The sequence below is a fragment of the Rana temporaria genome, chromosome 5, assembly GCF_905171775.1.
Source record: "Rana temporaria chromosome 5, aRanTem1.1, whole genome shotgun sequence".
NCBI lineage: Eukaryota > Metazoa > Chordata > Amphibia > Anura > Ranidae > Rana > Rana temporaria.
The window spans coordinates 69,575,424-69,590,182 of NC_053493.1; the positions used below are offsets into that span (position 1 = coordinate 69,575,424).

A 14,759-nucleotide genomic window follows, 5' to 3' on the forward strand; every position below is an offset into this window, starting at 1 on the left:
CCCCCCCACCCCACCATCTCGTGACTCCACTTTGCTAATTTGTCCCAGATGCTATTTGAACTTTCTATATCTCCCTCAGATTTTCCATGTATCCCCTAGTTTTTTTAAACTCAAACCAATTTGCCCATTTACCCCTGTGGTCAGCATTATCCTCGTCCGTCCCGTCCTTCCACTCCTCCCTCCTGTAGGTCTCCTCCACTGACTCCATCCACTCCCACACATGTGGGCTTTCTACTTCCCTCCACTTTTTTGGTATCAGGCGTTTGGCTGCGTTGAGTAGATGGGGAGTCAACGATCTTTTATATTCTTTTATACTCTCTTCCCCCCATGAAACAGAACTACCCATGGGTCTTCTATTATCTCTTTCTTGGTTATTACCTTAATCAGTGGCAGAATTTTTTTCCAATAGTTTTTTATTACCGGACAATCCCACCATAGGTGGGCCATTGTCCCCCTTACTGTACACCCTCTCCAGCAATCTGCTGACTGCCCTTCTTTATATTTGGTAGTTTTATCTGGGGGTAGCGTACCACCCCGTTAAGCATTTGAAATTCATCTCAGCAGTCCTTACGTCTATTGCAGAGGTATGGATCATTTTTATTATTCTAGTTACAGACGTGTTTCCTCTAGGTGCATCCAGTTCTCTTTCCCATTTTAGGATGTATTTTGGGATCTCTAACTCCTCCCTTTTAAACAGAAACCTATAGATTTTAGAGATGTTGCCTTTTGAACTATCGGTAATGCATAATTTTTCAATTGATGTGTATTCCTCACGTGGTCGGAGAGGTAGCGGGAGACGCTTGATAAAAAGCGCCAACTGCATATATCGCCATTCATCCAGCCTCATGGATTCTATCTTGACTTTAATCTCGTGGTGTGTCAGCAAATTGGTTTTAATAAATCTCAGATTAAATTAAAGTTCGAATGTTTTGAATTTCAAGACTGCAAGTATAGAAAAATACCTGTTGATCTGCCAGAAATGCACTCACCTCTTTGTTGTGGGGGCTGGCTGGCTTCCCCGTAGCCTTCTGGGACACTTCACAGGTACAGAAGACTGTGGCTCATTCATAAAGCACAGCTCACTTTGCGCATGCGCAGTAGGATACCAGTTGTGAAGCTGCAAGGCTTTACTGCTGGTTTCCCTTAGTCAAGATGGCGATGTGAACATCTGATAGCTGACTGAAGAATTGGTTTGGGTGAGGACACCGCTGGATGCCTGGACAGGTAAGGGCCGTAATATTAAAAGTCAGTAGCTACAGTATTTGTAACTAAATGTTCTGGGGGGAGCCTGTAACTCCTCTTTAAGTGGTTAAAAAAAAATGGGTAAAAGCCAGGTACTGCATGCATTTAGATGCATTTGAGCATTAATGCATTCCATTGGCCATTTGATAATTCATTCTGGCCATTGAAATGCATCAACGGTCAAAGGCTAGACGTGGCTGGTGTTTAGGCATATTTTGACAAGTTTAGGAATGTCTAGTGTATTTTCTGCACTTCAACGCCTCTCCTGATTGCTCCTTTTTGTTTTTGTTTTTGTTTTTCAACCTGTAAACACTCCTCTTTTTTTTTTTTTTTTTTAACATTCCAAAGTTTTTTAAGCTTCGAAAACAGTACAGAGAAGTACAAAAGAGCTTACAATCAAGTATCCAAAGTTGACAAACGTGACCGTTACAGTTTAGAACAAGTGTAATGTTCCACAATACAATTGTTAAACAGTAGATTTATCTATCAGGGTAAAGAACCTGATCTCAAATTCACAGTAATACAACATCTCTTTGTTATCTAGAGGTTAAAGATGTCCATTTCAGGATTAATTTGATATTATAATACTTAAAAGTCATCTAGAGCATATGGTAGATACTCAAACAGATCTATACCACTATACTTAAAGCGGGAGTTCACCCATAAAGCAATTTTTCCCCTTAGATGGATGCTAGATGGATGCTCGTTTTGTCTAGGGGAATCGGCTAGTTGTTTTAAAATATGAGCTGTACTTACCGTTTTCGAGATGCATCTTCTCCGTCGCTTCCGGGTATGGGTCTTCGGGAGCGGGCGTTCCTTCTTGATTGACAGTCTTCCGAGAGGCTTCCGACGGTCGCATCCATCGCGTCACTAGTAGCCGAAAGAAGCCAAACGTCGGTGCGGCTCTATACTGCGCCTGCGCACCGACGTTCGGCTTCTTTTGGAAAATCGTGACGCAATGAATGCGACCGTCGGAAGCCTCTCGGAAGACTGTCAATCAAAATAGGAACGCCCAGTCCCGCAGCCCGTACCCGGAAGCGGCGGAGAAGATGCATCTCGTAAACGGTAAGTAGAGCTCATATTTTAAAACAACTAGCCGATTCCCCTAGACAAAACGAGCATCCATCTAAGGGGAAAAAGTGTTATGTACGGGTGAACCCCCGCTTTAAGTTTACCGAAATAGCAAAAATAAAAGAATAGAGAAACAGAGAAAGATGGAAAGGGGGTCGGTAATGAAAGGATTAAGAGAGGGTATAAGGAGAGGTTTATGTCTCTAGTTTAGACTAGGCCTAAAATATTTTGCATAACTACGTGACACTAGTCTGAGAATGCAGTAATTTAATCAGGATTCAGAAGGGCCTTGTAGGTATCAGAGTAGCGAAATTCAAACCAGGGTATCCATGTCTCATAAAAACTGTCTACACCATCGGAAGCCTGGGCAAGAGTGTCTTGCATTTCACAAATTTCAGAAATCTTTGCCAGCCACTGTGCGATGGTGGGTACCCGTGTAGTTTTCCAGTGAATTGGGATCAGTGTCTTAGCAGCATTTAACATATGCTTAGTTAGTGAATTCTTGTATCGTTTTAATGAGAAGGAGGAGACATGTAGTAAGCAGCACTGGTTTCTGTAATCAGTTTAATCAAGTCCCTGACCTGACGCCAAAACGCAGCCAGGAGGGGACAGTGCCACTGCTTTTTGAAATTGATCACCCTTAGCGCAGACCATTTCAAAATCAGTCAGTTGTCTGGAGAAGTGAGTTTGATTCGTCTTATTGCTTACGTAGCTACGTATTTGAAAGTACGTCCAAAGTGGTAAATCAGGTAGCTCACTCACTCGTCTAAGCGTCTGGTAGTCCACGAGCTTCCCATTCTGAAAGCAGTCACCAGCTTGTAGCGTTTTGTTAGAAGGGGGGCGACGAAGTAGTCGGTTACCGAAGCCTGGCAGAAAGTCTGGGTTATCTGAGAGAGGTGTGAGTGGGCTCACTAGAGAGGAGAGGGTGGGATATTTGGCCAGTCCTCTACAGACAGCCAGGGTATTAGCCAGTAGAGGTTGTTGTTTTAAAGAGTGTAATTTTCATAGTCCAGGGTTCCAAGGTGAGAAAAGAAGGGGGTGAGAGCTCAAACCGTCCTCCAGTGCTACCCAGTCTTTAGTCTTCCCATGGCAGTGCCAGTCTATAACTCTTGTGAAATGCGCCGCTAAGTAATATTTCCTGAAGTCTGGCAGTCCCATCCCTTCCCCTTCCTTAGATCTAGTCAGGAGAGTGAATTTAATCCTAGCCTTTTTATGAGTCCAGAGGAAAGTCAAGAGGGCGATTTGCAGTTTTTTGAAAAATCGATTAGGTAGTATGATCGGCAGGGCCCTTAGAAGATACAGAAGCCTGCCGAGTATCACCATCTTCAGAATGGCTGCCCTCCCAAACTATGAGAAACAACCAGCGTTCCATAGTTTCAGGTCTCCCTCTATTCTTTGAAGTAGGGGTATGAAATTCGCCTCATGAAGTGATGACAAATTTGGGGTTAACCACACACCTAGGTATTTTAATGCTTTCCCTTCCCATCTGAAAGGGCAATTGGCCTGGGTTCTAACAAGGGTGGAAGTGGATAAGTTAACATTCATTGCTTCTGATTTTATTAAATTTATTTTGAGGTTAGAGAGATAACCATAATGGGAGAAGGCTTTCAAGAGATTGGGAATTGTAACATGTGGGTTTGTCACAAGGAATAGGAGGTCGTCCGCATACGCTGCCGTCTTGTACACCCTGTTACTGAAATGTCTTTGTTAACCATTCAAAGAAATGGTTCCAGTGAGAGGATAAACAGCAACGGGGAGAGAGGACAGCCCTGCCGCGTTCCGTTCCTTATCTCTACTTCGTCTGACAACGACCCCTTAATTTTTATCCTGGCTGAAGGACAACGGTATAACGACGTAATCCACGCCATCATGTGTGAGCTGAGGCCTATGTGTGCACAAGTCGCAAACATAAAGTCCCATTCTACCCTATGGAAAGTCTTCTCCGTGTCAGTGGACAGGAGAAGGCTCTCGACACGCCGTGAGTGGGAAGCCTGAGTGAGGAGAAGAGCTTTGATGATATTATCCTTCACCTCTCTCCCTGGCATAAAGCCTACCTGTTCAGGGCCAATTACACTGGGAAGGAGCGGTCTAAGTCTATTAGCCAGAATTTTTGACAACAGCTTCAGGTCAATATTTAATAGAGAAATAGGCCTATAGCTAGAACACGCTGTAGGATCTTTGTCGGGTTTTGGAATGACCGTAATATGTGCTGAAAGGAAGTGCTGTGGGATAGGCTTGTTGTTGGATAAAGAGTTAAAGGCTTCTTGCATGGGGCCAGTCAGTATTTCACTAAAAGTTTTGTAATAAATTGAGGTAAAGCCGTCAGGGCCCGGGCTTTTTCCGGGTTTTAGGGCTTTAATAGCCTGTTGAATCTCTGCAGGGAGATCTGTTCTTCTAATTGGGTTATGTCATCTGCAGTCAGTCGAGGTAGGCCGCTCTGTTTCAGGTAATCTTGTATTGCCTGATTTCTATCTCCGGGAACTCCCGGTGGTTTGTGTTGAGCCGGCAGATTGTACAACCTAGAGTAATATGTGTGGAAATGATTCGCAATGTCCTCAGTTTTAACATCTAATGACCCATCCGCATTTCTTATCCCCAAAATTTGTTTGGAAGTGTTAGGGTCCCGCAGCGCCCTCGCCAACAGTTTACCAGACTTGTCACCAGCTTCGTAATATATCTTTTTCCTAAAAAATAGGAAGCGTTTTGTCTTGATGTCTAGGTTAGTTTGTAATTGTTTCCTGGCATCTAAAAGTTCAGAAGCCAACTGCTCCGATAGGGATTGTTTGTGTTTGGTCTCTAGTGAGGCGATTAGGTTTGACAACCTGTTAGTTTCAGCCTCCTGAAGTCTTTTGCGATGAGCACCCATGCGTATCAGATCACCTCTAATTGCGCACTTATGGGCTCCCCAAACCATTAGAGGGCCCACTTCCGGTGTCTCGTTTAGTTTAAAAAAGTCTTTAAGATTCCCCGTGATTTGGGGTAAAAGCTCTGGGTCCGTTAGGAGCGACGCGTTGAATCTCCAGGAGGCTGAATGAGTTGAGGGAGGGGCCCCAATCATGGTCAAGGAGATAGGTGTATGGTCCGAAATTGACTGGATTCCGATCCTCGTCCCTGTCACCCTGGACAGATCTCTCTGGGAAATGTACAGATGGTCAATGCGGGAGTAGCGGTTTTGAGGGATGGAATGAAAGGTAAAATCTTTATCGGACAGGTGGAGAAATCTCCACGTATCAATTAATTGCAAGGAGTGTAGCAAAACCTTGATTTTTTTAGTATTTTGTAGGAGATGCATGTCTTACCCATCGAGGTGTCCATCAATGGGTTGAGTGGGATGTTGAAATCTCCTCCCAATATCAAGCTGCCAGATGTAAAGCCCTCCACCGCACGTACCATGCCCTGGCAAAAACCCACATGTGCTGAATTGGGGAAGTAAACATTTGCAAGGGTCATAGGGGAACCCGCGTAGATGCCTTTAATGAAGAGATACTGTCCCTCCGGGTCAACTAACCTGTTTGTCAGGTGGAAGGGGGCGTCCCTACTTATCAGAATGGACACGCCCTTTGACCTGTTTAAGTTATTGGTAGCATGTATGGCTTCAGTAAAGTATGGGCTAGTCAATTTCGGTAACCGGTTGGTCTGAAAGTGCGTTTCTTGCAAAAAAGCGAAATGTGGCTTACCTTTCTTTAGTTCCCTAAGCAGTGTGGACTGCTATTCTGGTATGTTCAGCCCCTTTATGTTGTGTGAGATTGACAGTGGGGCCTTGGCCCAGTGATGAGTAAGCCATCTGGAGCACCCACGAGCGCGCCCTGGCACGTTAGGCCTGCAACTGAAACTTCAGACTAGTCAAACAACAGCTTGTTATTATACAATCTCAAAAGATGTAAGCGAGACAAGGGTGGGGGTGGAAAGTAGGGTGGGAAAACGTATAGATAAAAGGTAGGAAAAAGCTGAAAGAGAGGAAAAGAAAAAAAAAGAAAAATTAGGGGAGAGTAAATTAAACACCTCAGGACGCAGTGAACGCTTTGAAGTATCCAAATAGTAGATCTGAGACCACAAATCCTGTACCCAGATCCACTCTGTGAGAGCGCAGCATGGCAGCAAAACAACAACGGAAGCAAGAGTATCACCCACACACCTCCGGGGGTCAGTTGTGAGTCACTGAGACACCACTGGTAGGTGACAACCTAGCAAAAAAGTTAACAAAAATGAAAAATAACAATAAAAATTATTTCTTCACAGCTCGAGTGAGAAGAAAGGAAACCCGGCTTATTTGAAGCTTTGAATATCCAACCGCCATGCACAGCCAACATGGCCACTGTAATCTGAAAGTAGAAAACCTGCAAAGCAACAGTTAACAGGCAATAAGAGACCCATTCTCTGGCATGTAGAGGTATCAGTAAATTCAACATATAAAAGTGCACCCGTAAAGGAAGTGACAAGGTGACTTAAGTAAACAACTGTGCATCCTATTACATATATCTGCCATTAGCAAAAATCATAATTTCGGTCAAAATGGACTGTAAGGGCAGTTCATAATCGCCCAAACATGAGGAGGGATCCAAGTCAGGGTATATACCACTGCCTTACTCCCGCTCCCAGCTTCTTGGCTATATGTAGATGTAAGGAAGAGATCGCGGACAAAACTCCTCAACATTAACAAATAGTAGGTAAAATAGTTCTGCCTGGGATCAAAGGACAGTAATGCGGGCATCAAAAGACCGTCATTGAAGTTTGGATGTTACACTATTGCAATGTCCTCCTACACCTCGTCCAGAGAAAAAAAGGAAAAAGAAAAAATAACAAAAAAAAAAACTGAAATATGAAATGGTTAAAGTGACTACCAGGTATGTCAGACGCCTTAATCATCATCCTGTTCCCTGGAAGCTCCATGTCTGGGGTTGGGGGTACCCCCCTGGGAGCTGTGACCCCGATTATGCTTCGGTTTTTTTGTTCATTCTCTTCTCTGGCATCAGGAGCGGTGATCTATGTGGTCCCCCTCGGCTCTGGGGAGAGCAAATTCCTGGTACCAGTCCGGAAGTGCAACAGGCTCCATGACTAAGGCCTCAAAGAAGTCAGGGAGATCCACCGGTATACGTAGGATGTGTTGTTTGCCAGCGCATGTAACAGTCAGGGCAAAAGGGAAGCGCCATGAGTAGTTCAAATCTTTCTCTCTCAGTTTATCCAGTAGAGGCCGCAGAGCCCTGTGGTTTTTCAGAGTAATTTGTGACAAATCATGAAACAACATGATGGTCTCCCCATTAAACACAATGCTGTCATTTCTCCTGGCTTTGTTCATTATCGCTTCTTGAGGGGGAAGCTTTGCAGGCAGCAGATTATGTCCCCGTGGGGGGGAACAGCATCATGGCCTTTGGGTCTGAGAGCTCTGTGAGCCAGCACAAAGTCAATTGCTGTGTCCTCCTGTCTCTCTAGGAGGCTGTTAAAGACCCTCTGCAATGCTGGAGTTATTTGTGCAGTGTCCACTGTTTCAGGGATCCCCCGTACCCTAATGTTACACCTCCTGCCTCTGTTGTTCAGTTCCTCTAAATGTCTATTTATCTCTATGAGATGAGAGGAATGGGAGATTGCCACAGTCTTCAATCTATTCAGTCTCTTGTCTCTGTGCTTTCCCCCTGCCTCCACCGCCGTCAGCTTCTCTGTGAGGACCAGCAGATTAGACTTGAGGTCCGTGATTGCAGCTGATAAAGTGGACTTTATGTCAGCTGCAAAGCCCGACATGTCTGCATAGGTTAGGGGGTGATTCGGCTGATTATAGCCCCTACCTGAGTCTCCTGCAGTAGATAGCGAATCCTCGCTGGATTCTTCATCTTCCCGCTGCGTCTGCGCCATTTTGTTCCCCGCCATGCTGCCGCCAGATATCGCGCTGTGCTTGAACAGGTCAGAGATGTTTCTGACCGACACAGTCACCATGCTGGGTTTGGAGTGGATCTGTGGGGTCTGGAAGAGCTTTTTGCCCATCGCTGACACACGGAAAGCAGGGTTTCAGGCTGTAAGCCGGGATTCCTCACGGAGCCGAGATAGTGTGCGTCCGTCGCTATCAAGCGCCAAGCCACGCCCCAAACACTCCTCTTTTAATATGCCTGTAAACACCTGTGTGCATTAACACATAGGGGTTGATTTACTAAAGGTAAATAGAATGTTTGGAATTGAAGCAGTTGCTCTGGAGCTTATTAAATGAGCAGAAGCTCTGCTGACTTCCATCATCCAATCATGTGCATGCAAAAATGCTGTTTTTATTTATTTCTATGCATGTGATTGGGTATTCTTTAAACAGTGAAGCTTTACCTTATTTACTAAGCTCTGGAGTAACTGCACTTGAACTTTGCATAGTGCACTGTCTATTCGCCTTTAGTAAATCAACTCCTTAGGCCTCGTACACACGACCGAGTTTCTCGGCAAAAACCAGCAAGAAACTTGCTGGGAGATATTTTTTTGCCGAGGAAACCGGTCGTGTGTACATTTTCGTCGAGGAAACTGTTGAGAAACTCGATGAGCCAAAAAGAGAGCATGTTCTCTATTTCCTTGACGGGAATGGAGAAAATTGGCTAGTCGAGTTTCTCGACGGCTTCACAAGGAACTCGACGAGCAAAACGATGTGTTTCGCCCGTCGAGTTTCTCGGTCGTGTGTACGAGGCCTGAGAGGTGCTTTCACAGGCTGGAAAAAAAATGCCAAATGCTTGCATGAGGCCTAAATCACAGCAACTGGTGCTCCCAGTAATTACTTACTGTCATTTAATTTTCCTAGTGCCTATCCAAGGCTGCATACCTGTTGTGACAAGCTCCGCCTAGTCTACTTCAGGACTAGTGAATGTTATAAAATAAATGGTTAGTGCACCCACAGCATTCTCCGTAATATAGAATACTGAGGGTGGGATTGTTTGTTGCCATTGATAGGCACCAGGAAAAAATAATTACAGTAAGTATGGCACAATTTCTGTTTTCCTGGTGCCTCCTGTACTTGGTGCCTCCTGTACAGGGTAAGTGAGCTGGGGGGGGGGGGGTGTGGGTGCGGTGCAGGCTAAAGCGAGGGGGGGTGTCAGGTCTGCCACTGGTCTTGCGGGGTAGACAAAGCCCTCTGTCTGCGTGTCTTCAGGAAGGTGGACTGTGTGCTTCTCCAATCCTGTCTTTTGTATTTCACCTGTCTGGACTGTCTGTAGTCCTTCTTTATGAAATGCTGAAATCTGGACGCGAACATCCTAGTGTGTCTGGTTCACCTGTCCTGTGGCAACTTCCCCCCTGTGACGCGAGAAATGTTTTTTTCCAGTTTTTCTCCAAATAAAGCCTTGCCATCAAACGCTATCTTACACCAGTCCTGTTTTGACGCTATGTCAGCCGCTCATGGCTTTAACCATAATGCCCATTTGGCTATTACCATGTGTAGCATAGACCTTGCAATGCACCTGATGGTGTCAGTCGCTGCCTCCCCAATAAAGTCTGCTGAGAGTTTTAACTCGTCCAAGGCTTTAACCCTCCTAGCGGTATTCCCGAGTCTGATTCGGGGTGAGATTTTCATACCAAAAGCGGTAACCCAGAGTCAGACTCGGGCTTGCCTCCCTGCAGCAGCAGACAAAGTTACTTACCTTGTCCCTGGATCCAGCGATGCCACCGCGCTGTGTGAGCGAGCGGGACCTCGCTCGATTCACACAGTGTCCTCCTGTGCCGCCGATCTCCGTTCCCTGCGACGTTACGACGTACGGGAGCGGAGAACGGCGCCAAATTCAAAAACGTAAACAAACACATTACATACAGTATACTGTAATCTTATAGATTACAGTACTGTATGTAAAAAATACACACCCCCCTTGTCCCTAGTGGTCTGCCCAGTGTCCTACATGTACTTTTATATAATAAAAACTGTTCTTTCTGCCTGCAAACTGTAGATTGTCCATAGCAACCAAAAGTGTCCCTTTATGTCAAAAATGGTTTTAGAGCAGCTAGAAAACAGCGATAATAAATTATAATCACTTGCAGAATTGTGTGATAGCGATTTGGGGAAATTCGTCATAAAAAAATAAAAGTAATGACAGCGACAATTCTGCAACTGAGTAAATTTCAGTGATTTTGAGTTGATTACATTATTGAATAATTTTTATTATAATTATATTATTACTTGTTATAATTATTTATAATTATTTATTATATTATAATATTTATTATATTATAATTTATGATTTTGTTTTTAAAAAAATTTCATACCCGGGATGCCTACTAGACTCTTGTTTGGTCAGATTTAAGTGAGTTATTTCTAAAAATTACAGACCTACAGTAAAAAACGCCCAATTTCCTTGCAAGTAATGGTACCGCTTTCAGCACCTTTTTTCTGAAATAATCATACCGCCAGGGAGGTTAATAATATCCTCCTTCGGGACATGTTGATGGATTGCAGTTTCTATGGTATCTGTCCTTACCCGAAGGGCATTGGACACTAAAGTTAGGGCTATTGCTGGTTTACAGACATTTCCTGCCATCTGGTAAGCTTTTTTTAAGTCAAGATCCATCCGCCTGTCTAGAGGATCTTTAAATGCCAAACATACCACTGCTGCGTCTACTATTGGTGGGCTGTCTAACATCGCAGACTCCAAATCTGAGAGTGGGTACAGCTTTCCCAAACAATTAAGGGAGAATCTTTTTTCTGTTTTCTTCCACTCCTCCTTAATAACATCTCTGATCTCATCCATGAGAGGAAAGAAGAAAATCTGCCGATTCAGAAACGGGAAGTAGCTTTTTAATTTCTTAGACACAGCATCAGTTTCTTCCCAACCAATAGCCTGCTTCACCGCCTGTATGTAAGGATGAACCAGGGGAAAACTGAATCCTGAGGTATCTGGGTCATCTGAAGAATCTTCAGACATACCACGCTCTTCCATATGTCTAGAAGAGGTACCAGCCCCTGGATGAGAGACTTCACCCGTGGATGGGCCAAAGAGTGATACATTTGCCGCTTCTTCTTGAGGCAGTGGCACTGATTGCTGCAATGGGATTGTCTCTTCTAATTCTGCCAGGAAATCCTTGACTACTTTCTTGAGTAGGTCCGCCACCTGCTGGCCTTTAGACTCTTATTCTGCTGCGTAGTTCCTGAAACAGCTTCGGCAGACTACTATGACAGGCTCCAGGGGAAATAAGTGGCCAGGATATTTATGTAGATAAAAAGAAAAAATGCGCCTCTAAGTGCAGAATAAGAACTTTTTAATATCCCCAGAAGGATTAAAAACACTTACAAGATAAAGGATGAGGAGGAGCATGTAATAAGTGTATCCAGATGATGTTCCAATGACCGTAAGGTCCCAGTATGTATAACTTCCGGTATAGAATCCAGGAAAAACAGCCGGTGGACGATGCAGGCTCTAGGAACACAGTAACGCTGTCTGGGTCAGTGTAGAGTACAAATCCCGGAAATTACATCAGCAGAAAGGGGACAATAACCAGCATAGAACGCAAGCAGGAAGTGACTCATCAGAATGGGACGCGTTTCGGAACTACTCATTGGTTCCTTCTTCAGCCAATAACGACATAATCTTATCCCCAGTGCCATTACCATGAATGAGTTATGCACGGTATAAATACTGTGTGCTGTTTTAAATTTATGCCCTCTTTTTTAATGTTGCCATGGCAATGTTTATTGCATTTGTGTGTTTCATTTTTGTGTCTCAAATTTTGTTTTTTGTTTTTCGTTTCTTTTGTTTCTGAGCCCTGTGTCCATGGTTTGCAGTGACTATTTGGCAGCCATAGGCTGTTATAGCACTGCCCCCCTCTTCCCATTACCACCCACAGTCCCGCCCACAGTGCCGCCCATAGACTATAAGAAGTCTATCTTCTATAGAGTTGTCGTTATTACATGCTCCTCCTCATCCTTTATCTTGTAAGTGTTTTTAATCCTTTTGGGGATATTAAAAAGTTCTTATTCTGCACTTAGAGGCGCCTTTTTTCTTTTTATCTGTTTATTATTAGAGATCGCTTTGTCTCTCTGAGAGCGGCCTGAAGTGTATGAAGATTTCTACCCTTTTCAAAGCAGACTTTATTTGCTAGGTCCTGATATCCGGAGCACCATTGATATATGTTTTTCAGGATATTTATGCAGTGGAGTGGGGAAGGTTGGAGAAGAGTAAAGTTTATTTTCAGGGAGAAGATTTGCAACCATATGTGAAAACAAAAAGGGTTATATGAAACCTTTAGTAGTTAAGTATTGCATTCATTATAGGGGCACACACGTGTCCAAAATGAGGGACAACTGAGAAGGAAAGAGGGATAGAGGGATTTAGTTCCAAAAGAGGGACAGTTGGGAGGTATGCTGTATGCATGATAATCCATACTTCCAATTAAGCCCATGTAGGTGAAGACCATCAAATTTTCTTAATCTAAAAAGTTTTCTCTTTTAATAAAAATATTTCCCTATTACTCCAATGTCCCAGCCATGGATTTAAATTAATCATCTGAAACTGTGACTGAGAAACTGTGTGATGTACCTGAACAAAATTAGATGCAACCACTCTATTAAATTATTTTGAACGGTTGATTTATGTGCAGAAATATTATTCTTTACACTCTGCATTCTCCTTCATATACAGTGTCTTGAATAAGTATTCATACCTCTTGAAATTTTACACATTTTATCATGTTACAACCAAAAACATAAATGTGTTTGATTGGGATTGTATCTGATACACCAACACAAAGTGGCACATAATTGTGAAGTGGAAGGAAAATGATAAATGGTTTTCAAACTTTTTTTTACAAATAAACATGTGAAAAGTGTGGTGTGCATATGTATTCAGCCCCCTTTGTAGAACCACCTTTCGCTGCCATTACAGTCTTTTTGGGGGTGTCTCCACCAGCTTTGCACATGTAGAGAGTGACATTTTTGCCCATTCTTCTTTGCAAAATAGCTTAAGCTCTGTCAGATTAGATGGAGCGTCTGTGAACAGCAATTTTCAGGTCTTGCCACAGATTCTCAATTGGATTTAGGTCTGGATTTTGACTGTGCCATTCTAACACTTGAATTTGCTTTGATCTAAACCATTCCATTGAAGCTCTGGCTTTATGTTTAGGGTTGTTGTCCTGCTGGAAGGTGAAACTCTGCCCCAGTCTCAAGTCTTTTGCAGACTCTAACAGGTTTTCTTCTAAGATTGCCCTGTATTTGTCTCCATCCATCTTCCCATCAACTCTGACCAGCTTCCCTGTCCCTGCTGAAGAAAAGCATCCCCACATACTGCCACCACCATGTTTCACAATATGGATTGTGTGTTCAGTGTGGTGTGCAGTGTTAGTTTTCTGCCACACATAGCGTTTTGTTTTTAACACCAACAAGTTAAATTTTGGTCTCATCTGACCAGAACACCTTCTTCCACATGTTTACTGTGTCCGACGCATGGCTACCCACAAACTGCAAACAGGATTCCTTTGGCTTTCTTTCAACAATGGCTTTCTTCTTGCCACTCTTCCATAAAAGCCAGATTTGTGGAATGCACAACTAGCCGTTGTCCTGTGGACAGATTCTCCCACCCGATCTGTGGATCTCTGCAGCTCCTCCAGAGTTCCCATGGGCTTCTTAACTGCTTCTCTGATTAATGCTCTCTTTGCCCGGCCTGTCAGTTTAGGTGGATGGCCATGTCTTGGTAGGTTTGCAGTTGTGCCATGCTCTTTATATTTTCGAATGATGGATTGAACAGTGCTTTGTGAGATGTTCAAAGCTTGGGATATTTTTTCATAACCTAACCCTGTTTTAAACTTCTCAACAACTTTATCTTTGACCTGTCTGGTGTGTTCCTTGACCTTCATGATGCTCTTTGTTCACTAAGGTTCTCTAATAAACCTCTGAACAGCTGGATTTATACTGAGATTAAATTACACACAGTTGCACTCTATTTACTAATTAGTTGACTTCTGAAGGGAACTGGTTCCACTAGATGTTAGTCAGGGGTATCCGAGTAAAGAGGGCTGAATACAAATACACGCCACACTTTTCACATATTTATTTGTAAAAATAAATGAAAACCATTTATAATTTTTCTGCCACTTCGCAATTATGTGCTACTTTGTGTTGGTCTATCACATAAAATCCAAATAAAATACATTTACGTTTTTGGTTGTAACATTAAAACAATTTGGAAAATTTAAGGGTTATAAAGATTTTTTTACGGCACGGTACATTAACCTGCATGGACAATGGATGCAGTGAAAGTTCTCCGTCAGTTCCACCTCATTTGTTGTCTTCTCATTGGTCAGTGCAGACACTTCCTGTGGTGTGATAGGTGGAGGAGCATAACGTTTTTTGCTTGAGGTTTCTCTGAATTGCCAAAGGTGGTTTAATTCTAGCACAAGGCAGTAGATAAGGTGGGGAAATTACCTCCTTTAAACCACCTGTTGTACCCTCAGGCTGGCATTACTCTTTCACCAATGAATGCTGCAATGGAATAATTTAATTTCAATCT

The 14,759-nt window shown here is 43.4% G+C and overlaps 1 protein-coding gene across 1 annotated transcript in view; it reads left to right on the plus strand.

Moving 5' to 3' along the window:
* Positions 1-14,759, plus strand: part of VIPR2 (vasoactive intestinal peptide receptor 2) — a 141,017-nt gene that overhangs the window by 26,764 nt on the left and 99,494 nt on the right. The window lies entirely within an intron of this gene.